Below are 25,099 nucleotides of genomic sequence, written 5' to 3' on the forward strand. Positions count from 1 at the left end.
ATTAGACTCTTTGAACTTGTGACTCCAAGAACTAAATTTGTAGGCTGTGCACGTCAACTAGTGATGCCTCTTCCTGTTTGTTTGTTTCAATGAAAGGTATTGCTCAGAATGAGAGGAATTAGGGGCTGAATTTCCATGCAAACTCATGTGGGCTCTTTGTATTGCCCTGAATCTCAGAAATAAAGGTAAATGGGTGGGTAAAGGCTATGCTGGCATGGTTGCAGCCTGGGAAGCCACAGCTGAGCTATTTTTGAACTGCTGATCCTGCTGGAGACACAGCAACAAGATTTAGTATGAGGGGGAATGGGTATTGCAGCCATCATCTTGGGTTGAATGTCAAGATAAAAAAATTCCCTTTCCTGTGCATATCTGGCTATCCTAATGCAATTACCTGCATAGCACTCCTGAAAGGTCAGTAGGTGCTATTAGTCTTGACACCAAACTGTCTGCTGGGACAACCTTTGCATGGAAAAATCTGTGCTTAATTCTGAGTGCCAGAAGCCTGGATAGATAATGTAACACTGATGGTAAGGATGAACCAGCTGGAGTGACTGCAGGGTGAGTGGCTTCCCTTGCCCCCATCACATTGTAATTCCCCATGAGTCTTTTGGAAAATATTAACAGTCACCTAAGCCACCCCAAAAATAACATTTGTTTCTCCTGCTGAAACTAGTGACATTTAATTATAGAGGAGACATGTAAATATCGTTGAAATATTTCCACCTCTGAAAAGCTCCTTTAATATCCACAGGTAGCTGCCAGATTTGTCAAATAATAAATCAAAGTCACTTCTCTCCAAATAGGAAAATGGCAACCAATAAATCTCTTGACAAACCATTACCAGGCACAAGTACATTGTATTTAGGAAGGGTTCCTTCAAACAGCACATGGCCAGCAAAATCCAGCCACGTGTTCTGCAAGAGGCTTACTTTGCAAATTTTGTACCAGAGCAAGTTTTCCTGCGGCTTTCCTGGTCCATCCTTCAAGCCACAGAGGGCATCTGTCAGGACAATGCAGTTCTTTCCACCACCCTGAGGAACTCTCAGCAGAGCATGACAAAACTCTGGGGTGTCAAAAACCTGCAGCCCTCTAACTAAGAATCTAGCCTATGAATATTTATGTTTGTTGTTACTAGTGATTATCGTTACAAATATTTTAATTGCATAAATTTGTGTTTTCATGGACTATATATAAAAGTAATTATATTACTAACTTTAAGGAATAACTTATTTATAATGCACAAGCTTAGTCACTTATGTTTCATTTTCATCTTAATTTTTCCTTCTATGAGATTCTATTCTGCAAAATGGGTTAGATTTCAATCGGTCTGGATTTGTCTCAAATCTAACCCTTCTTCATATACTTCACATCCATTGCTCACTCTAATGCCACAACCTTGGCAGGGATTGTATCATCAAGATAACAAGGTTCTGTCTGTCCCAACACAAATGCAGGCTAGGAAGGTAACATAATACCCAGGAAGTAAGAATTAATCTTTTTAATCCAAATATATTGCTGATAGCAGGGCTTTCTGTAGAATGCTCATAAGCACTGAGGCAAGTTGGATTCTTCAAGGTTTAGTGTCAGCCCTCTCACAGTCTCCTCTGTGCAGCTTTGGGAATATGTCATTCTTCAGGATCAGACATTTTTCAAGTTGTTTAAATAAAACTATTGGTATTTTCTTAGGTAGAGCTTTCAGTCAGTGATTACAGTTTGTAAAAAAAAAAAAAGCAAACCCAAAATTAATCTCATAAAAGAAAATGTTCCACCAACTTCAGAGAATGAATCTGCATTGATGCAATAAGCTTTGCTTTTCACACCCACAAAGAGGAAAACCATGTATTTATTAGATTTCACTGCCCTTATAATTCTTCTGTGAAAAGTCTTGCTTTCTCTTATATACAAGTTCCAGAAATGTTTTCCACTATGTGCTTGGTTTTTACTAGTTTAGTCCTTTCCTACTAACAAGATATGGAAATAGATTCTAGAAATCACTTGGGGGTCGGGGAAGTGTATGCTGGAATTAATATTGTCTATGACAAGGTATCCAGTGCATACCATCTATGAAAAAGCAGCAGCTTTTTGCCCTGGAGTTGAAACTAGATAATTAAAAGGAAACTGAACTTGATATTCTTCTGAAAAGTGCTGTTGAGATCCAGTTTCCAGTCATCTCTGCCTTTACACAACCACGCTCAGGAGGCTGCTTTGGCTGCAATGTAGCTTTAATTGATCACACCTCTCAGTTTTGCTTTCAGTGAGCAAATGCTCACATCAGTGAAACCACAACCAAGACTGGCTTTAGCTGACCATGTCACTATGAGATCCCATAGCAGGACTCCCAGATCTCATGGGCAGGTTTCAGCTTGCCAAAGTCAGTAGCCAGATTCTCAGAAGCTTTTGGCACTTTGGATATAAAACTGTTGAGTGCCTGAAAGGAGCAAAGAGCCTGTGAAAGTCTGGCTTCTGTTGGGCAGAGAGATTGAGCTGGAGAATGGCCCTTCCAGGCACAACTTGTTCTGCTGCTGCCAGCTCTGGGCATGTTCAGCAGGTAATCAGTGTGTTCTGGCACTGTGGCTGTCAAATCAGCACCTCTCCTGGGTTCTGAAGTGGCACACACACAAGCAGAACAACACAGGAAGAGATGCACACACAAAAACTTTTCTTGTCCCTGGCATGTTTTACCAACACTTCCAAATTGAAGAAAAATTGCTCTTCATTCTGCACAATCCCAACTCTGTCACCTCACAGCTTCCTGCTAAACTGCACAGCTCTCAGCACTAAGCAGTGTTTTTATCACCATTTGACAGTTGTGAGCTCATGGAGTTAAACACTCCTAACTTGGCTCTCAACTCCAGCTGCCCTCTGCACTTTGCCAAGGCTCCTGTAACAGTGCCAACACAATCAGCTTCTGCTGGGGACAGACAAGAACTGGTCTGCCTTTTCAGGAAGAACTTCTCTATCTGCAATGAAATACAGAATTTTGCCAAATATAGAGAGAAAGCTATACACACACACATATATTAGAAGGAAATTGTATCTGGCTTGAGAGCAATTCCTGGTTCTTGCACTTCCTGACTTCTATCATAGCTCCTCACACAACAGTTTTTGCTATTTACATTCCCATTTAATTGGGGCCAGGACACAACTGCTGAAATTACAGATAACTCCTATCTAAAACTGATTTAGGTTTAGAACTATTTAATAATTTCTTTAAAAATAATTTTACAATAATTTGATTTTCAGAAGACTATTCAGTGATAGACTGGAAGAGCACAGAATGAGAGTACATTGTCTATAGGACAGCCAGAAATCCTTTTTCTGAGAAAATAGGATAAAATAAGGTAACATTAAATAAACTTCTATGGATTAGCTGTGCTGAAGAGTCAGAAAATTAATGTCTGAGTTCTTGGCAGGCTGACCATCCAGAGCTAGAGACTGAGACTCAGTCCAGGACACAGAAGACAGACATATCTTTCTATTTCCCTCCATGGAAGAGCAATCAATAAAAATTATCAAATTTCTATCACAATCCTGGAAAGAGAGGATTGATAAAGAAAAATGACTGTGTGTCTGATCTAAAGCTAGTCTCAGTTACAAGAGTGTCAAAATTCATCAGCTTTGGTAGATCAGGCCTTCAAGGTTGTTTCACTGTTGTTTCAGATGTTGCCAGATAGCATAAGTACTAATAAATTCCCAGGGAAAAACCAGATTATATGGACAGTGTACCAGACCCTTGTGCATCCTGATCTGTCTCCCCTTAGAACATATAATTGGCTAAAAGTATTTTTGACTTCTCCTTGAGGCTGAACAAACATTTTTCATTTCATAGGTCATATCTGAGAGAACCTCCAGAGAATGTGTGATGCTGGCTTTACAGTCTTTTTAAAAAAGATTTTGCTCAAATAGAATAAATACAGACAAGACAGCAGCAACCCTCTGCATTGCCCTATAAATATTAAGTTCACAATGCAAAATGTGTCAATTAAGGGTGATCTGTGCTGTAGACCAATATACAATATAACAAACAATGGAATGAGATCAGTGCCATATTTTAAAACACAACATTCAAACAGTCATTATGCAGCAAAGCCTGATATTATTGCTGAACTTAAATTAATATAAAACCATGGTTAAGAGAAATATTATAGATTACATGGTTCTCCAGCCAGGACCATTTACATCTGCCTTGTTTTGTTTTTTTGTTGGTAATAAAAATCAATAAAAGAAATTAAGAAAATAATATATTCAGATGGGCAGATACTAAAATTTCATCTTTTTCTATTGCCATAGGAGAGCTTTTAAGAAACATTTTAGTACAATCCATGATAATTTTATACAGAGATTGATAGATAAATAAGTCATTTAATGTTAATTGTATCATCAAAATTGGCTTGCTGGCTCTTTTTTCTGCAGGGTTTGTTTTTTTTTTTTTAAATTCAGGACATAACCAGGTGTAAAAACCATATTTGGAAGAGAAAAATCTCAACATCTCTTCCAGTGAGATTAAATGAAAAGAATTGCAAGACTGTCTGCCAAAAAAAAAAAAAGTTTCAGATGTCCTTAGAAATACTGATATAAAACCTGAAAAGTTACATTGGCTCACTAGCTGGAACAATAGTGTTTTGAAAGTGGAAGTTGAAATTCAGAAATAGTTACAAGAAACACTTTAATTTGAAATATAAACTTAATATGAAATCTGAAACATATTTTCTTGAAGTCAGATTAACACACTGATAAAGAAAACCTGCTATGTCTTGACTGTTTATCTCTGAAATCCTTCTCTGAGGACTACATATTGTTTGAGATGACAAGCTTTTGCCAAATTAAATGTCTATCTCAATAAAAGAGAAACAAGACAAAAATCGGTGGCTGTTGTTTTTTAGACATCCAAACTCCACGTTCTGCAGGTTCTTTCTGACCTTTGATTTATGCTGTTACTTCTGGTTCAGGTGAAGGACTGAATAAGAGAATTTGGGTTTTTCTTCCCTTATAGAAGAAAGATTACAAGGTGCAAGAGTAATATTAAGGATTACATTAGAGTCCATGAGTGTTTTCTGGGGTTATAGTCACAGATTCTTCACAGGCAGAGTTGCTTAAAAGCAACCCTTTCACTCAGTCCCCTGGTTTTCCTTTGTCACTTGTCTAAATCTATCCTTCTGCTGCAGACATTGGCCACTGCCTGTACTGGAAGCTAAGCAAGCAAGGTGGTAAAAGTTTCAATATCCCTGGCTATTCACAAGGAGATACAATTTATTTTTGCTGTTCAAGCCAGCAGCCACTGGACTTCATTTCTGTACCTTGCCACTCTTCATGCACTCCTTTTGGACAAATTATTACCATATATTTTTGCCATTAGTTGTCCACTTTACAACTGGAAAATATATTGTGTATTTTGGACAAGCACTTGCAATTCTACTGAGTAAAAAATCAGAATAAGCTACCAAATAAAACAAATCGAAAACCCCAAAGCAACAGAAAACTCTCGTTAAGATGGTTTGCTGTGATTCATTATCTGATCTCTAAAATGTGAACTACAAGTCACAGGAAATAAATGTTACATGGCACCTTCAGTGCTCAGAGACAGAATTTCAGAAAGCTTGATTTACTGATGAGTAAAACAAAACTGAAAGATTTTAATCCCTGACTGAAAGAAATGCATAATTTTTAAGGGAAAAGGCTCTGCATCTATTAACAATCCCTGCTAGCATCTATGACTCAAGAGGAAGCATTTAATTTTTCCTTCTTTTCTGCTATTTTTCTTCTATTTTTGAATGATGTGGAGAGGGTGGAAGTTATTCCACTGAGCAAATTTCAGCCAATAAACTGACAGTGAAGTGAATGAGGCTCTCTACATGACAGCTCCTTCTCCCTGTGTAATCACCAGAGAAGTCTGTCCATAAATGACCCCTGGTTTCCATTTAAAAGCCTATCATCTCAGTAGGAAAAGTCTTCTGTAGTCTTCTGCCTTAGAGAGAAAAAGCTCTGCTAGCTGGCCTAAGGGCAATTTCTTCCTTCTGTTTACCCCTCTGAGAGGCAGCAGCCCAAATACATTACTGTCTAGAAAGTCCTTCTCATAAAATGGGCAGGGGGATGGGGAAGGAACAAAATAAAAAGAGATCTAGAGCTGAGGCAGAGAGAAAAATCAGGGTATTGTGTGATTTAGTGCAAGCAGCATGTGTGTCAAGAAGTGCATGATTAAGATTTAACCCAAGATCCACCCCATGACAACATCTATTTTTGTGGGGTCGTACCCATGCAACTTTCCCTGACAGTACAATTTACTTTCTGAAATCTCTTTGCCATTAGAGGCATTGCAGGACCCCATGGAAAGCTGGTGATCATCACCTTGCTAGTTTGCCTCTAACTTTTACTAATTCTTTCAAGCTAATGTAACCCATTAAAATAAAGCTCAGTCCCTGCCTGGATCAAACTTACAGCATGGGCTAGACCAGCATGTGCACTTGCTTGCAAGGCATTCTGCCCCCTGCACAAGAAAGGAAAGATTGACTTTTCTTCCCCTCTGAGGAAAATGACCCTTCACAACTGTGCACCCAGCATCCTCAACACCTCCACAGAGAGCAGCAATCATTTAGGACTCTTAATTAGTGTTTGTGACATAGACTCCATCATGAGGGATCACATTCCTTGCCGGGGCAATTCAGCAGAATAAAAGAAAATTCGGTTTTGTTTTCCTTTTGAGGTCCTAGTGACGATAAATCTTGAGCAGAAGAGTTCCTGAAGCCTGGGAAGGTTGCAGTGGCCATTTCCAAAGTTGTCTCCATCAGCAAGCTCCCACAGAGGGAATTGCCAACAGCAGGCTCACATTGCTGCTCCTCATTGACAGGACCATGGGGCTGCTGAATGCTTTTCCCTCTGGAAGAGCCCTCCTGTCACACACGGACACAATGCTGAGAGAACAAGATCTCATCCTGAAGGCAAGGACCCAAAGTGTCTCTTTCATGCCTTGAGGTGCCTGCCTGTATCTCTCTTCTCTCACCACACCTCTTCACAAGCTCACACAAAGCCTCTCATTGCCCTTCACTGCATCCCCTCCTTCTGGCCTCTTCATGGGGGGAACAGCTCAGAGTCTCCTACCCCGAGTATCTGGCCCTCCTCCAGCAGGCTTTACACCTCCACTAGCATGCCAGAAACAAACACCCCAAAACCCTAATGAAACTCCTTAAGTACCACACTCCACAGCAGGGCTGGAGTTGCATTTCTAGGAAGCTGCAGATTTCCTTAAAGAGGCCCATAAGCCTTGTTACCACCTGACATATCTCACCTGAAGAGAAATGATTTTGTAGAACTGCAACCTGGCTCATCACTAGCAAAAAAAATAACCCCAAGCAGTTAGAGACTCTGGGCTGCCTGAGCTGTTCTGAAAAAAATCAAGGTCAATATATTTCTAGATTCTTTTAGAACAATCGCCTTGAGCTGAACATCACTCACTCTCAGAAAAGGCTCAGTATGGAAACTGAGACTTGACAGTGTCTCAGCAAAGATGCACAGCTTGGTACAAGTCAGATAATTTGTAGTAATTGCAGGTGGCTCATGCAGAGCAGTGAGAAGAAGCCTCCCTTGAGTCAACTTGTGCTTAAGTTGGATTTCTTCCAAGAAGATTTTTGATTCAGAGCCAAAAAAGGAATTAAAAAAGCTTTTAATCACTCTAAGAATCCCATTTAATCAGACTATCATCTGAGTTTGTTTCTTTAGCACTGATAAATTAACCTAATCACAGTGTGATTTAGCTAAGAGTTTTGATACTGTAATATTACAAGTTTTTCTGTTAGTTGCCTGCATTTGTGTCTGTTACAAACTTTGCTTACAGAAAAAGTTTGATAAGAGAATTCTTAAAAGCAACTCCCTGACCAAATTAATGAATTCCCATGTTCAGACCCTGCTATTCTTATCTTCCAAAGGGGCATATTTAAATAATTACTATGAACTATCCTATGATACAGGTGGTTTTCTAATTATGCAAACTGAAACGAAGTAAAGAAATCCAGAAATTTTCTAAGTGGACTAGATATTTAAAGGGGAAAGGAAGGTAAGAATCTGAAGTAGCTTGGGCTGTGAGTTACATTACTTATGTTGCCATCATATTCTTCACTGTTCCCCCACCTCCCCAGGGAATTAACTCAAAAATTGGACTCTCAGCTTTTCATTTGGCTACTTTGAAATGCACGAGCCAATGAAAATCAGCCTACAGCTGAATTTGGAAAGAAACCACAATCAAAGGTAAGACAAACTGGTTAATGCAAAGTCAGATCTAACAATAGGATCAGAACAAGTTTAAACCCAGAGCCTGGTGGAGTCATGGCCAGAGAATTTTTCTGAAACCATATGGTATCTGCCATGAGACTGTCAAGAAATATTGTTCTTAGCCACCACGTAGCTGTCTGAGGGATGGCAGATGGGGGAATCAGTACATGTGCCAGCATGTCTAATTAGCTTAGAGGCTCTTAAAAAACAAAGAAATTAAATGCCATTCTGTCAATATCTGATCCAATGACCATGGAAGTGAAGGGGAGTTTCTCAACTGGTTTTAGCAGGTTCTAGCCTCAAACCCACAGTTTATGCAAGAAAGTACTTGGCTGCTGGCTTGTTGCAGAGTTGTTTGCAGGACACAGGGAAGAGAAATAAATGGATCAAAAGCAAGATGGAAATTAGGCTACTTCTGAGCATTACTATAGCTTCACAGTAAATCCCTGAGCATTTAATGTGGACATTGCACCCTAAATCCAGATTTGGAACATTTTAGTGTGTGCTTATATCAAAAGAAAAACACCCTGAAGGCTGGTTCCCTTTTATTTTTCTTCCTCTCAGAAAAGATTTCTTTTTTTCTCCCAATTCATGCTCTGCTGCTTTTCTGTTCCCATGATGTTTTCTCATCTCCATCCCATGCTCTTGCACACTGACATGCTGCAAAGCATCAGTGCCAGGGATCCCACTTCCCCAAGGGTGGATTGTTGTCACATCAGCTGCCTGGCTGGGTCCAGCTGCCGTAACTCATCCCACGCCAAATTTCCCTGCTGTAGGAAAAACAAGGCTTACAGCAGAGGGACAGTCACCCACCCACTGTGGGGGCTCCAAAACCTTCAAGTGCAGAGTTTCTTCTGCAAAAGGGAATCTCTTGCTGTGCTGATTCATGGCACAGCAGAAGGATTCAGGCCAGCTGGACAAAGAGATAATTTTCCTTTGCTTTGGGAAGGAGCTGGCAGACTGTGCAGGAAACCTCTGCTCCAGAGCAGCACTGACCTTGCTAATGGTGCCTGCTCATGCTGGGCTGGGAGATCCTCTCATTTTATTTATCTGCCAAGGGGAGCCAAGCTGATACCTGCTGCCCAGACTGCCCTCACACAAGGAAGTGTGACAGTCACATGTTCAGCTCTGCCAGCCTGTACTCAGGCTAATCCATGGACAGGAGTCATGACTGATCATTGACTTGTGCTTGGATTACACATTTCTCAAACAAACCTCACGGGGTGGCTGAGGAGAAGAAGCATTGCCATTCCTACCTCATCCACATGAAGATACAGGGCTGATGGCAGCAGTCAGATAAGGCAAAATAGAGTTCAGCACAAGACTTCTAATCCAGTCCTAAACATTATCATTCTGCATCTTGGGGCATCTTACTCTGCTTGGGGTAGCTTTGAAAATAAAATTAGGTCCTGTGGCTGTGAGCCAGCCAGGTTTAGAGAGGCATAGTTTGAATAATTACACTTTTTCCCCTGCTGTGTGCTTGGGCATATCCTAGTGTTAGATAAGGGAGGAACATTTCCAGCAAAGCAGCCTGCTTGTGTTCCATCTCCCCTCTGAGGTTTGAAGTCTGTTCAAGACTGATTTTGGTCTTGCCTTGTGCAGTGCAAATCAAGGTCTGGACAATGTGGTCAGAATCTATCACTCAGGGAGAAACAAAGGTGTCATTCAGACTCTGAAAATATTTTTTATGTTTTTATGAAGACAGAAAAAAACCCCACCTAATAGAGCAGAGGATTTTCTCACAAATTGCTGGTCATTCTTATGACAGGCACACAAGTAAGTTTGTAAAGGTTTAATCACAATTCCTACTCAAGAATGTGGTCAGGAACTCTGTCCAGGTGGACAAATAGTTTTTGTGATTTTTTTTTCCTAAGGAAAAAAATTTTGCTTTGGTGGACATTATTTCCATAGCACACAGATACATTCACACATATCTGGACTGGAACAATACAGGGCATTATATAGCTCTTCCCCTAATCCCCTTGCTCCAGCTCATTAGTTTCTGTTTTAGAATTATTGCCTAGTAGGAAGTTAGATCTTTAAACGCTGAGTTTTGAATTGAAATCTTACTGAATGCTGGTTTTGGCTTCAGTTTCACTTAAGGGCTTTGCCTTGCAAAAAAATGGATAGCTCTACAAAGAGCTCTCCTCTGTTCTTGTATTTAAGTCTTTATAGTAACTCTTGCAGGAAGCTTTCTAAACAATAATAACAACTAAAATTCAGTACTAATCGTACATGAGTTGATACAAGATAATTTTGTATTTTGATATGTTTCATGAGGAACTGTAGTCAAAACTAAAGATCTTTCTTTCACTCCTCATATAAATAAACACAGCCAACTAAACACATTCCCCAGTGTAACCAACATCTAAACTTTGAGACAGAATTTCTCCTTTTTTCTGACTTGATATTCAAAATTGTGTAGTGTAAGTTTTAAAAAAGACTTTGTATGAAAAACATACATAATTTCCCAATAATGATTTAAGTTCATTTTAAATTGACTTGCTGGTTTTGCTCAACATTTTCTACTCCACAATTTTAACCACATTCATAATCCACTCAGCATATGGCAAAATCTAAGAAAATTCAGTCAGAGAACCATTAGAGTAAGTGGAATGAGACACATTGCCCATTTAGCCTTATGTATTACTTGCAGGAATTGCTTTTGCTTCCAGGGAAAGAAGTTTTACTTAGCATGTAGATCTTCAATTATTAAGTGTAATGACTCAGAAGAAAATGTTGTTATATTCTGTCCCCTGGAGACAAGTAACTTATGACTACAAGCACAATGGTAAATATCCCAAAGCTTGAATTCTGGATAACAGTATTATTTCTACAACTCTGCAAGTCAATACAGAATTCCTACTTGTTTAGCAAAGCCCAGTTCTGTGTGCATTGAGATGTGAAGAGATTGGCAAATACAGCCAAGGGAAAAAAAATATATCAAATTATGGAAGCACCTCACTACAGGACTGAGAAGAAACACTTCTTTTCCTTTAGTTATTAGTTTGAAGGCAGGTCAGTCCTCACCAACAGACATAATCCAAAGGTTGGTATTGAAGCATTTGACTCAGGTGGGATGTAGTATTCCAAGGGATTTTGTCAGTTATGGGGTTGAGTCCCTGCATTTTTTACAGCCATGTTTGAGATCAGACCCTGTAGGTGCAGAGAAAGCCCAGTCTAGAGAGCACTACAGACCACCAAGTCTCCTAAGAACCCTTCTGAACAACTGAAATATGATTGAACTCTACAGCAGATGGGAAGATCAGTTTCTCACTTGAAACAAAAAGTACCTGTAAGCTTGAGGTTGACTTCATCAACACTTGTATTAAATTTTATGCTTAATTTTCCCCAAAGTAAGTGGATGACAAACTGTCCAAAAAAAACCCTGCCATCTATAATAGAAGCTGCCCTGCCCATAAAGAAACCCCCAAAACTATGAAAAACAAAACCAGAAAAGTTTTATCACTGTATTCTTAAATTTTTGGTAATGCAGTGTGAAGTTATCTCTGCATAATTAGTAGCTTCCTTTAGCTAATTTTCTTCATCTTGACCTTTGAAAGTATTTGTTATACAGGGAATAATAGTCTTGCATTTCAGATAATTCACTACAAGCTCTCTGATAACACAATGAAGCTGTTAATAAATCTGTTTAATATCAAAAAGAAGAAACAATATTTTACTATTAGAAGGTTCTGTGAGAGCCAGCAAAGAAGATAACTTATCTGTTTTATAGGAAGACTTCAGATCTTAAAAATACTAAATATCAGCTCCAGGTGCATCACTCAGTTCCTTTGGCAGCGAAACAGTGATCACTCATCCATAAAAGAAAATGAATTATGGAAGTGATCAATGCAATGCAGTCCTGATGTGGCAAGGGTCCAGATCAAGCTCTGTATACAAAGATCCATGAGGTCACCAGTGCTCAGCAGTGGGGCATGGGGGAAATTTTCGATAATTTCACTCATAAAGCACTCTGGAAATAAACTTATTGCATATCAGGAATGTTATATATCTTTCATGCGACTTTGAAAATACTGGTTTGTTATGAAATTTCTGTTTACTATTCAACAAACAAACAGCATCTGACTACATCAGAACCAAGAGCAAATACACAATAAATCACAGCAGCAGTCAGGACAAGAGAATGGTTGAGGAAAGATGACATCTGTGCTGCAAAGGGACATATTTCCAGATGCCATCTCCTCAGGAGATGTTCTGGAACAGCATGAAGTGAATGATGAAAGGCATCAATGCTTCTCAACTTGGGTTGATAATGGACAGAACTATTTCAGAAAGGGCTGTAAGGTTTGGAGAGGTAGTGGAAATGACACCATGCTCTGAGATTTCCTAGAAGCAAAAGTACAGGGAGCAGGGCTGCCAAAGCAGTGCACTAAGCCTCACTACAGGTTCTGCAGGTCCACAACCTACAACTCTTCCAAAGTGTTGATTCTGAGCTACAGCAACACTTAAAGCTAGAGACTTCAGTGATTGTAACCCAAGCATATCACTACAGATACAGGTATGCAAACACATCTCTTTAGGGAGCTATATATGAAGACACATCCACATCTGCCATAAAAATAAAGTGGAAGCATCCCACTACTGACTTAGAGATGAGGGCCAGGCAGAGGTTAGAAGATCTGCACAGACATAGGAATTACAGGTCTCCAACACAGGGAGGATACTCTGTTTTACCCTAAACATAAAAGGCTAACTGAGAGGCCAAAGAATGTCCTTTGGGACATACTGAGAGGTAGATATGTTGACCACATGGTGTTGCTAAAAGAAAAATTGGAGACTGAACAGTTACTTCTGATGTGATTAGAATAAAAATAACTGAAAAGGACTGATGACCCTGAATCTGATCTAGCTTGGTAAAGCACATAAAGATTCTTAGAAATCACAGAATACCCTGAGTTGGAAGGGACCCATAAGGGTCATAGAGCTCAATTGCCAGCCCTGCACAGGACTCACACCCAGATTCACACCATGTGCCTGAGAGCATTGTCCAAACACTCCTGGAGCTCTATCAGGCTGGTGCTGTGACCACTGCCCTGGGGGTGCCCAACCACCCTCTGGGGGAAAAGACCTTTCTCTGTTATCCAACCTAAACCTCCCTGACACAGCTTCATGTCCTCTCACTAGACACCAGAGGGATCAGTGTCTGACACTCCCCATCATGAAGAAGCTATAGGGTGCTATGAAGTCTCATCCCAGTCTCTAGTTTAGGCTGAACAAGCCAAGTGACCTCAGTTGTTTCCTGTATGGTTTCTTCTCCAACCCCTTCATCACCTCCATAACTCTTCTTTGGATGATAACAACTTGATATCTTTCATATATTATGGTGCCCAAAATTTGCCATAGCCAAATGCTCCATCACACTCTGAAGAAATACTGTTATCTATGTCCTTTGTCCTAGAAATAAAAACCAAGCCCAAACCAACAATAATATTAAAGGCCTGGATACCACCATGGAGATCTGAACAACAGAAAACCATCTTTGCTTAGATGCAAATGATGTATTAGATAATAGTAGGAGGGAAAACAGTAGGGGCATTGCAAAGCTTGGAAATAAAATTCATCAAAAGAGTATTTCTAGTCCTTCCCATTTTTTAGAGAAATAAATGCTTTCTTAATCATGTACATTGTGGTGCAGCAGAAGTTGCCTTACAATGCAGGAAATATTCTTCAAGGAAAAAATGGATTCAAAAGAACAAGGAATGAAGAAAAAGCCAACAACAAAAACCAAAACAAACCCTGAATAGAGCCTTAATTATACATGTTGAATAAGATGTTCCCTGGCTGCTTTTGTTTAACATAATTTTAAGGCAAAGTCCTTTAAGCACTGTGGAGAGAATGTAGATGATAAATCAGGCTGCTCATTAACTGCTGTAATTCTGAAATATTTTGCATTTCCTGTTCAGGTCCCGATTTAAGCCTTTTTTGTGTATGTGTTAGTGATTAACCTCTGCAGGGAAAATGGAGGGGGCTAAATGGATAAACCCAATTAAATATGACAAAAACATTTATCAGCCTAACAGTACATCTTTTCTCTCACTTTCCTAGGGCAGTACATAGTTGATCTCTGCAGGAAGGAGTACTCCAGAAAATCACCCGGGCATCAGCAGTTTTGATTATGAGAAAGATGAGTGCAGCTGAGCAAAGAGGTTGCCTGCTGTCTCTACAGACAGACTGCAAGGGCCTGACAGTGTTCTGAAGGCTGTATTAAAAGCACCACTATGGCCACATCTCTGTGGAACATCCCATTACTTGGACAAAGTACATGATATTTTGAGGGAAAATGTTTTTTGACACTGTGTGTGAACACAGCTTCTGGCCATGGAAATAAGGCATTATTTTCCGCTCAAAATCCCCACTCCCTTAACCCCAACACTATTTCCTGCACAGACACATCTGATCCTGTTTGACAGCAAGGGGACTTGCAATAGTCGAGCTTTTGAGATCTATTTTAGTTCTACTTTTCCAGTTTTTGCCTGGGAGAGAAGATCAGGATGTAAGTTAGCTCATCAGTATGAAATTCAAATAATTCTCTGGTGTTCATCACAAATCCCCTGGAAATGAAAAGCCAAACAGACTCTTGACATTTATGGAGATCTCTTCCTGCCTAATTGCAATGAAAAGATATTTGTATGAATTGAATTTCTTTCTGGTTTAAATCTCTCTTGGATTCATATTCAGGGGGTTTTATGTTAGATCATAATATCTAAAAAAAAAAAAAACAACTTGTGACAGTGTTTGATTTTTATCATCTGTTCTTATTACATGATTGCCATGTTCCTTTTATATACTTCACCTCCCTGAGCTCATTCAAGGGCACTGGGCAGACCCCAATCTAAGCATAGAAGTGATGTTTATGGCTACACACAGATTAAAGCTAAATGTCAAAGTACAGAAGGAACCATTGTAAAGGGTAAGTATTAAAAAGAAATAACCCAGCCAAAAAAGTGCAGGTGAACAATTTGACTGAAATTCCCTTCGTATGAAAGTGTAGACTTTTGCCCTTTGCTCTGTGTGAGAGTGGGTGGTAAGAAATAAATCAGAAAATACTTGAGAGAAAAAAAAAAAAGAGAGATTCCTCCATTTTATTGTAACTAGCATATTCTCCTATCTTAAATCTAGCTCAATGTTCTTTCCACTCAGTTACCAGTGAATATAGCCAGCAAGAAGCTATTTCGATGTGTATCGCAGAAAATATAAATAAGAAAATAATTGTTTTTTTCCAGACAACAACACTTTAAGTGATATTTTGTGGGACAGTCTGAATCTGGGCACAGAAAAAACAGAAGATAGGATTCTAATGAGGATTCATTCACTTTCTGGTAAAGAGAAGCAGAGAAAAACCAACCAAGGGAGCTAAGAAAATGGTAAATGGCTCAAAAGAAATGGGCAGGAAGTAGAGCAAGAGAGGGATGCAGACAGAGCAGAGAAGTGCTTCTCTAATAATCAAACCATAAACAGAAGGTGTAACCTGCATCAAATGAAACCAAAGTTTTCAATTACTTCTTAGACTTATTGATTGAAGAATGCTGGGACAGCCTGCTATTCCTCAAACATCCCCAAACATCTCCCAGTATAATTCTCCCACTGAAGAGAAACTTTTCAGAAGTTAAGTCCTAGCCACATCTTTTCCCCAGCATGAGCCATACAGCTCCTCCACAGGAACTGCAAGAGCAGGTAAAGAGTCTCCAGCCAGCACCTAAAGAGCCAAGGAAAGTGGCTGAGAGCTCCAACAGGACTCTGCTCTCTGACTCTGCTAAACACCTGCTCTCAGCACACCAGACAAGGGAACCCTGCTGTCAATAAACTTGCCTGGCTTCAAGGAAAGTCTATTCACTGCACTGGAATAGGATTTCCTTGATATTTCCAGCCACTAACTTTTTCTCCTTATCTTATTTTTCCTCATCTGGAAGAGTGAGTCAGTAATTTAACTTTCATTTATTTTGCTTATTAAAAATCCAAGCCAAGCATTCTTTCCTACACTGCGCTTAATTCAAACCATGTAAAATTCAGAACATGTTTTTTTCTGAACTTTGAGGCAAGTTTCAGCTTTTCACTATGGACATAAGGGCTGAGAACTTGATGGAGTTTTTAATGAAAGATAGGGTTCTTAGGGTCACCTCTCTAAAGAGGCAGCCAGTATTACATTGCCAATAATAAACCCACAACAATTTTTCTGTGTTTACAAAAGTGTGGATTTCATCCACTTTAAAGCTTGTAGATGCTATTTCAAAGTCACTAGAAAACTCTAAACTTCAGATTTTCAAAGGGTTGCTCCTGAACCTCTGCTTCTCCCTCTACTTATCTCACCATCACTACTACTAGAACATCATGCACAAAGCTAAGATTCAAACACAAAAACAGTGCTTTGAACCAAAAGATTCTCAAGTAGTAACATTCTTGTTATTTATTGTATCTACAAACCTCTACCCAAGAGAAATGTTTCCCCTCTGCCTTCTGGTGTTCAATGGAAAACATTCAAGTAGAATTAAGCCCCCCGAGATCTTGAACACACGATAGGATGAACTTGCTGTGACTGCTATGAAAAACACAAACAGTGGGATTAGATTCATTTACCTCAAGGCAAAGGAGAGAGAGGTCATTCCAGATTTATCAGGATGCAAAAATACAGAAAAACAGGTTCTCTAAAAGTTACTGAAATGCTCTGAAAAGGATTTTTTGTTATCAAGAAATCGCACTACACTTACTGGAGGGATTTATCATGTGTTCAGATCCATTCCACACAACAAATCTTCCAGATCAGCTGGTCAAGATGAAAGTTGAGATGAATACAGAGGGGTAAAGGGTAAATATTCTGATTAGTTGTATTCAGAATTAACCTAACTGGACAATTTTTCTTACCCTAAATTCTAGTAGAGGTCACAGCTATTTCCAGGCAAACAGACTTGGTTTTAACCTGGTGCACCTCTGAATTCTGAGAGCTGTAAAACCACGCCATTAAACACCACAGCCAGATTTAATGACAATAGAAGACACTTGGTGGAAAGCTCTGTGCTGCTGCAGCCATTGGAGAGAAATTGAGATTTCTAGAGAGCATTGCTTTTTATGTCAATCCAGTAAAAATTTAAATGATCATTTCGAGGTTCCTACTTAGTTCCATCTTTACTTCAGAGGCACGAACAGTTACAACCTGATTTCCAAGTGCAACATTTAAACTGAACTGGGCCCTAAATTCTTTAGTCTCCCTGACTCATCTTCTAGGTAACTTCTCACTGAATTTTTCCACAGAGGTGCCTGGAACCATAATAATGTTTTCTATAGTACATGAAAAATTAAAAAGTAATATATTGTCTGACTCCAGCAGCATTTCCTTTCAGCACTCAATATATTTTTTAAAAATGTTTTGTAGTACCAGGGATTATGACACAGGAATCCTTCCAGGTAATAAATTGCAGATGTTTATTTGCTATGCATGAATGTAGAAAACACAACTTCATATTATTGGTTTGAACCACAGAGTTAGAATTCCTTTTCTTAAGCAAATACTCTAACCCTGAAGTTACTTGCTTTCCAAGTGAGTTGGGGATATTCTGCCTGAAGAGACAGTTCGAGGAGAAATTAAAGGTTTTTCAGTATCTAAAGGGGCTACATGAGATGGAGAGGGTCTTTTTTAAAGGACATGGGCTGACAGGAAAAGGGTAATGTCTGAGAGTAGGTTTAGATTAGCTATTAGGAAGAACTGCTTCACTATGATTATGGTAAGGCACTGGCACAGGTTGCCCAGAGAAGCTGTGGATGCCCCATTCCTACAAGTGTTCAAGGACAGGTTGGATAAGACTCTGAGCATCCTGGCCTAGTGGGAAGTGTCCCTGCCCATGGCAGGGGAGCTGGAACAAGATGAACTTTAAGGTCCCTTCTAATCCAAACCATTCTATGACTGTATGATCTCTTGTGTTTGAGTGAGAAACTCCATCCAAGGTCAAGTTGGGAAAAACCCAAAACCAACACAAAACATTTTCTTACAAAACCCTCAGAACACCAAGACATTCCTAACCAATTCCAGCTTTAATGGCATCTCTTGACCTTTTGTGTCAATTGACTGGCTCCATTGTGACTTTAGCTGTGTGAAAGGTTTTTAGGATTCAGATAGGTCAAATCAGCTCAGAATGCTCCATGTGGAGAAGAAACTTAGAATAGCACAGAGGCATTCCTGCAAAATTAATCACTGATCCTTCTGCACATATCCCCCACCAAAACCACTAGTTTTAATAATGACTTTTGGTGGGAAAGATATTTCTCTCTTTATGTCCAGAGTTAACTCATTTCACAAATAGTAACAAATAATAGCACTTGATGTTCAACTCAGCACTAGAGCAAGGAACTTCCCCTTTTTATCCACAAAATAGACAGGAATTCACAGTCAATGTTATAACTTCTCATATATTACAAGTTACAGATTTATGAATGAAGACAGTTTGGATAAGCTGAATAATAACCTTTGCAGGATACAGCAGAATAAATTTACAACACAACTGCCACTTTTACGGGTGAGCTGTCTCTTTTTATGATGGAAGATAGGGTGCACTCAGACAGTGCACATGTTAAGGTATCTTTTTTAATGGAGTGTCCTAATAATAAAAAAAGGTAAATCTGCCTGTAAAGTTGTCATTTGAAATGCTATTACTTTAGAGGGTGCAGTGCAGAGGGAAGAAGTCCCTCCACCATTGAGCTGTTTCAAAACTTCTGTGAAAATAATTATTGGGGTTCTTTTTGTTTGTTACCAATCTGTCACTGTTGCTAGCCTTTTCCTCCCTCCCAGCCTGCACCATTCAACACTAAATCTTTCTCCAAAGGGATCTGCAGAACCAAACTCACTCTCTGCTGCTCTTATTTTGAGAAACAAAAAAATACCATCTCACGTGCCCAAAATGCTTCATTACAGGCAGATGTATCTGCCAAAAAAGCCTTTCAAACTACACGCCTCCGAGTCTACAGCTGACTAGAAAAAATAATAAAGAGCCCAGTTTTATTCTCTAATTGTTTTTGTCTAGAAATATACATTTAAGTTCATACACTTACTGCTTTGAATTTTTTCTGTAGAAGCATCACACATGGATGTAAGGAAGAAAGGAATTTGGTTTCTATTTCAACTGGAGTTTCATTCCACAGAGTGGTGTCAGAAGCTGACGTTGAAGTCCAGAACCACTGTTATTCCTAAGCTTACCCATTCTTTATAAATGGTTTGAAGTAAAATTACATGGTTTTATTCCTGTATTAGTTTAAAGATTGATGTATCAAAATATTTGCATTACTTTTTTTATAGATATAGCAATAAGAACTGGTCTAAAAATAATAGGTCCTATGACATTTTTGTATTAGACCGTTTTAATAATTAAGATGCTCTGCTTCTTGCATTGCTAAAATGATACAAAAATAATAACCCTCACCCCCAACTGTTTGCCAAGTTTTAATTACAAGATTATAGGACTGGAATTCTTCATTTTATTTGCTGCTAGATATAGCAAGTAAGTGTCTATCTCAGCTTCCTTTCCCAAGCTCTGTCCTGCTATGTAACACGCTGTCCCGTGATTGCTTCTTTTTAATGCCAACAGTCAGGAATGTATGAAAACCAAGAACTATGGAAGGTTTTGTGCTGGCTTCAGAAGGAAAGCATGCAAATGGATAACTGGACACCAAAATTAAAGACAAGCACGACTCCCAAATCTAGGGGTTTTTTGTTTGTTTTAGAAAATACTAAAAGGAAGATTGCCTCCAAGACACTGATTGAGTCTCGTTTGCATGAGGCAGGATTCATTATCTAGCACAGCTTTTGAACACATAGTTTTCACTTCAGGCAACCAGTCACAAGCCAGTTTAAAACCAGCAACACTCTGCCTACAAAGAAGCACCCATAGGCTTCTTTAGGTTGTAGATTGATATTGCTGTCATTCAAAAGACACAAGATTAAACCTTTTCCTAAACATCCAGTAAACCACAAGAAGTATTGAGAAAAAATTTCTATTAAACAATTGATTTCATAGTGCATTATAGAACCTCTTCATAGCACTTACCTCTGCTTGCTGAACCAGAGATTATTGTTGCTCAGACTGCTCCACCACAAGAAATTAATCTCCATATACTAACCATAATACCTAAACACAACAGCTCACACCTAAAATTACAGTTCCTACAAGATTTTTATACTGGTTCAATTCTGTGCTGGTGGTTGCAGGGAGCAGCGATTTGATTTGGGATTAAATTCACCTGAGGGATTGGAGATGAAATTCACCTGTAGCAGAAAAATATTCTTTGTAAGATTTAACAATTCCTAAGCAGCATTTTAAGTGGGTCACAATTTTTTTGAATCAAAAGAAACAGAAGGATAAAATTCAAAGATGACAAATAGTCGATGCAGTCACAAGCAGTTTAAAAGTGAAAAATAAATGGTTAATACAGTCTGCTCATCTAGGTTGTACAGTGATAGGAAAAATCTGAAGGATGAGATAGAGATCTTACAGTAAAACATTTGGGACAAGCCTTTGTATTCATCTGTATAAGACATAGTATTCCATAATGATAAAAACGTAGAACAGGACCTTTTCTTTCTCATTTAATCCCATATGGACTCAGATAACAAAAAAAAAGATCAAACCGTTTCAGCAGAGTGTTCCTTCCTACTATCAAAAGAAAATGTTGGCTTGGCTTTATTTTCTAAGCAGCTTGGCAATGTCTATTCATATTTCAAAACTGTTGGTGATCTCTGTTCTTGTAAGTCCAAGGTATCTGACTTGTCACAGTTGTATGCATTTTCCTGGAAATGATGGGAGACCATCACCAGTTCAGGAATGTCTTGGGAAATCCACAAATGTTCTGCAAACATTTGATGGGTGAGTGGCAATATTGAAGGAGGCTATACTTGGTTACTCAAACATTTTAACAGGAAACAGATTCTCCAAACAGCAATGAAGGTTGTTGAATAAGAAGGAAGATTGCAAAATTTGCCAGGTTGGCTCCTCCACTGGACACCAGGTCAGTGCTCACAACTGCCTGTAAAGAGAAACTGCTTCATCACAAAATAATATTGGTACCATGACCCCAGATCATTCTCTTTAATAGATTTAGCCATGTTTCCCGAAGCCTTCATAAAATTCTAGCCACCAGTCAGGAGAAAAATCTGTTGTAGCAAGGGATGTGGGAAACATCTCTGTTGTTACATTCTGTTGGCTCTGAAGCTGGAAAGTTTAACAACTGTATCAAAAGTCTTTAACCATCCTTAGGTTAGGTTGAGTCAAGTTTATCTCCTTATTACTGAAATTCAAGAAATCAAAGAAAATATTGAATAAGTAAGCAGATGGTTTCAGTTATCCTCCTTCCTGAAAAGGAAGTTGCTCAGACGACAAAATGAGGTGAAATAAATAGAAAGTACATTTTGAACATACAACCCTTCCTGTGAATCCTTTATGGGAAATGTATTTTTTTCCATACAGAATTTGCTTACAAAGTAAAAGTCTTGTTTATAGATTGTGAAATATTTATGCAAACATAATAACTTCAGTTACATTTTCAGACTTTTGATCCATTTACGACATGGGAAAAAGAGTGTGTGAAAGGTTTTGAGTAGTCTTAGAAACCTCTTAATTCTTGGAGCACAGAAAAACATTAGCACTGGGTTTTTGTTGTTTTATTGTTTTTTTGGGGTTTTTTTATTATTAACTCTGCATTAAACCCCAGGAGTAGCATATTTCTATGATTTTTGCAGAAGACAAATGACAATATTGATTTCTAATCACCATTCTATTATTATGCATATATTACACATTAACACTTCCATTATTCTAATTCAATACTCTGCAACCTGTAAATATCCTCTGAACCTGCACAAATCCCACTGCAGACAGTGCAATAAATAAATAAATAAATAAACAAAATAGAGTCTACTTATTTCACAGGGCTTTGGAACAGCATTCCCTAAAGACATTCAGGCTTACATGCTACCCGTTGCTAGACCTGCTCTTTTCCTGCATCTTCTCAAATGCAGCAATTGAGCTGGAAAGATTCTATAAATCATGTAATTGAGAAAACAATGCACATAAAAGGAATTATAGCAAAGTCATTTTTATTTTGTTATACCCTGGGCCAGTGCCTGGGATGGACTGCACTCAGAGCTCCCAAGGTGATCATTATGGTTCAAGAAAGGTTTGGGGAAAATCATACTACAGACAGTAAGCAAGTATTGAGTAGAGCCATTGAAATTGTTTATGTTTCAACCACAATAGAATGTCACTAAGGAGACAGAAATTGCTACCTGAACTCATGACCAGAATTCAGAATTACCAGTGGTTTCTCTTCAATACAATCAGTATGTACCTGAAGACAATCCACTGACTTCTAGAGAGTCACCCAAATTATAGTGGCTTCTTGAAGGACTATTGTTAAATGCTATTTAACTATTCACCTTTTGGATCAGCTTTTTATTGCAGTGGAATTGCTACACATTCACCTCACCCTGGTAAATCCAACATTTAGTTGAAGCTACACAGTTTTTGATAACGGCTTTTCATATTATTACTGTGAGTCAAGACTTACTTTAGTCCATAATCTAAAATTTTTCTTTTGACATGAGAAATCAGCGTTTGTTTTCACTACTTATTGTCAGATTAAAGATAAAAAGAATACAGGGGTCTGTATGTCTGCTTCATTAGGGATGTGTATCTCCCAGTGAATGGATTACTAATTAAAAAACTCTGATTTTCTACATTCTAAGTTCTCTTCTGCTGTTTTTCTGAGTTTTTCCTTTATAGCAGAAGAAATGGTGCTGATGAAATTTGGGTTGCTGTTTTTGACTGAGCTTGCAAATTGTATGGGAAGTAAGCTATTTTGGCAGCTCACTTCCTCTGCTACACTGGGAACACACAGGCTAAAAGGGTTCAAAAGTAATTCAGTGACATAAAGAGTAATGTGTGAGCCTTGCTTTCATAAGGAGCAGTGGTAGAAATAAGCTTGAACTGGAACCTTTCTCTGTGATCACCAAAATGGGAACTGGCTGCATCCATCATTTGGCAAAGTGATATGAAAACTGCAGAATTCACTGTTCCTGTACCACAGTGGTCTTCCAGTGACAACTTGTTCTTCCCATTGGAACCACCCCATACAGCTTAATATTCCAGAGAGAGGAATGCGTGGATAAATTCTGTGTGTGTGCCTTTCTGGAGTTCTGGCTAATACTGATTATCACTAGTAATTGCTAATACCATCAGTATTAGTAATTACTTCTAATTAGTTAGTGAAGCCTAACACAGCAGTGGCACTGTTCTCTGCACTGCAGTGAAATATCGGGAGAATTGTCAAAGCCTGACAAAGGGAATGGAGTTCCCTGTCTCCTGGGGAACCAGCAGTGATGAGAGACACTTGTCTGAAAGAGTGGTTAGTCGAGCCAGGGCACCGTGCAAATTCTGTTTGCTGATTCTGTTGGCCATGACTGAAATTTTTCCTGCTAGTAACAGGCTGGTAGGAATTAATAAATCCAGAGTTTTCTACAGAGAAATAAAGAGGAAAGAAACCCTAAAAAAAAACCTAATAAAACCCCCTCTTTAAACTGCCTCCATGGTCAGGCATGTACTACCTTTACACTTCATTAGGAATGCTGATATTCCATCAATGAGAAATCAGATGCAACAGGAGAGCCCACTATACAAACATAACCTATGTCTAAATAAATGTTGCTGCTCTCTTTCCCTCCTGCTTTCTTGTTTTTTTTTATAGTGCTTAGAAATGATTGCTGCTCATAGGAAAAGTGTGAGTGGTTTTGTTTACCCTACTTGTTACATGAGAACAATTTGCAGGCTGTCATTCCATTATTAAATTTGAAAACAAAGCAAACACCAGATCACTACAAGACTGGATTACATGAAAATAAGCCCATTTCTGCCTTACCTGCTTTGGCGAAATTTTGTATGAGTGATGAGTGATGGTAAGTAAAGCTTCTATCATCAAGTACCAAAATCATTAAACTAATCCTCATTGTCAACAAGATCTGCTTTCAAAGTTAAATCTACCTTATCTATCTTCCAAAAATTACTAGGAAATCTATGATTCAACAATGAACTCTTAATTGCTTCCTCTTTATGTTGATCTGTTTTCCTGGAAATACAATTAATTCTCTATGCTGAGCCTTTAAGAATGAAACAAATTGTAGCCCCTGCTCACTTTGGCAATGCAATCACTTTTAATCAGTGCATAATTAGGATTTAAACAGTATCAACCTGTCCCGGTTGCAAGAAGGTAGCTGCACTTAAACTTCAATTACTCCTAAATTTAAAAATCAATTGCAAATAAAATGTCCTGCTGCTGATGCTAAAGAGATTAGAAAGACCAGAATACATTCACACAAGAAGCCAGTCATGTCAACACAATTGCAACAAGCAGCTGCCATAATGTAGGTAATTCTGCTGTAATGCAATATTAAGGCCTTTATCTAATCAAAGGCTGTGTGCTAAGACTGTCAAAAAATATAAGATGCCTCAAAAGGCAGAATACTATTGTTTTCTGTATGGCTTTATCTAGTGCAGGATAAATGAGCTATTTTGCTATTAAAAAATGTTTTTTTGAGATGGATGCTTTCTGTGATGGCAGTTTAAAGGGTTTTTTTAATTGTTGCAATGTTTTCATTCCTCTATTTTTATCTATAGAAAAAAAAGTTTTTCTTTCCTCACAATATCTACAGAGAGATGATGGAGAAGTTGAAAACTAGACATCCTTTGTGATGACTCTAGAGGTGTGAAATAACAGGTCCTTTTTGTATATGTTTATCACAATGTTTTCTGGAGACAAAAATCAAAAATCAAAATCCCAGTGA

The sequence above is a fragment of the Sturnus vulgaris genome, chromosome 8 (genome assembly GCF_052056855.1).
Source record: "Sturnus vulgaris isolate bStuVul1 chromosome 8, bStuVul1.hap1, whole genome shotgun sequence".
Taxonomy (NCBI): Eukaryota; Metazoa; Chordata; class Aves; order Passeriformes; family Sturnidae; genus Sturnus; species Sturnus vulgaris.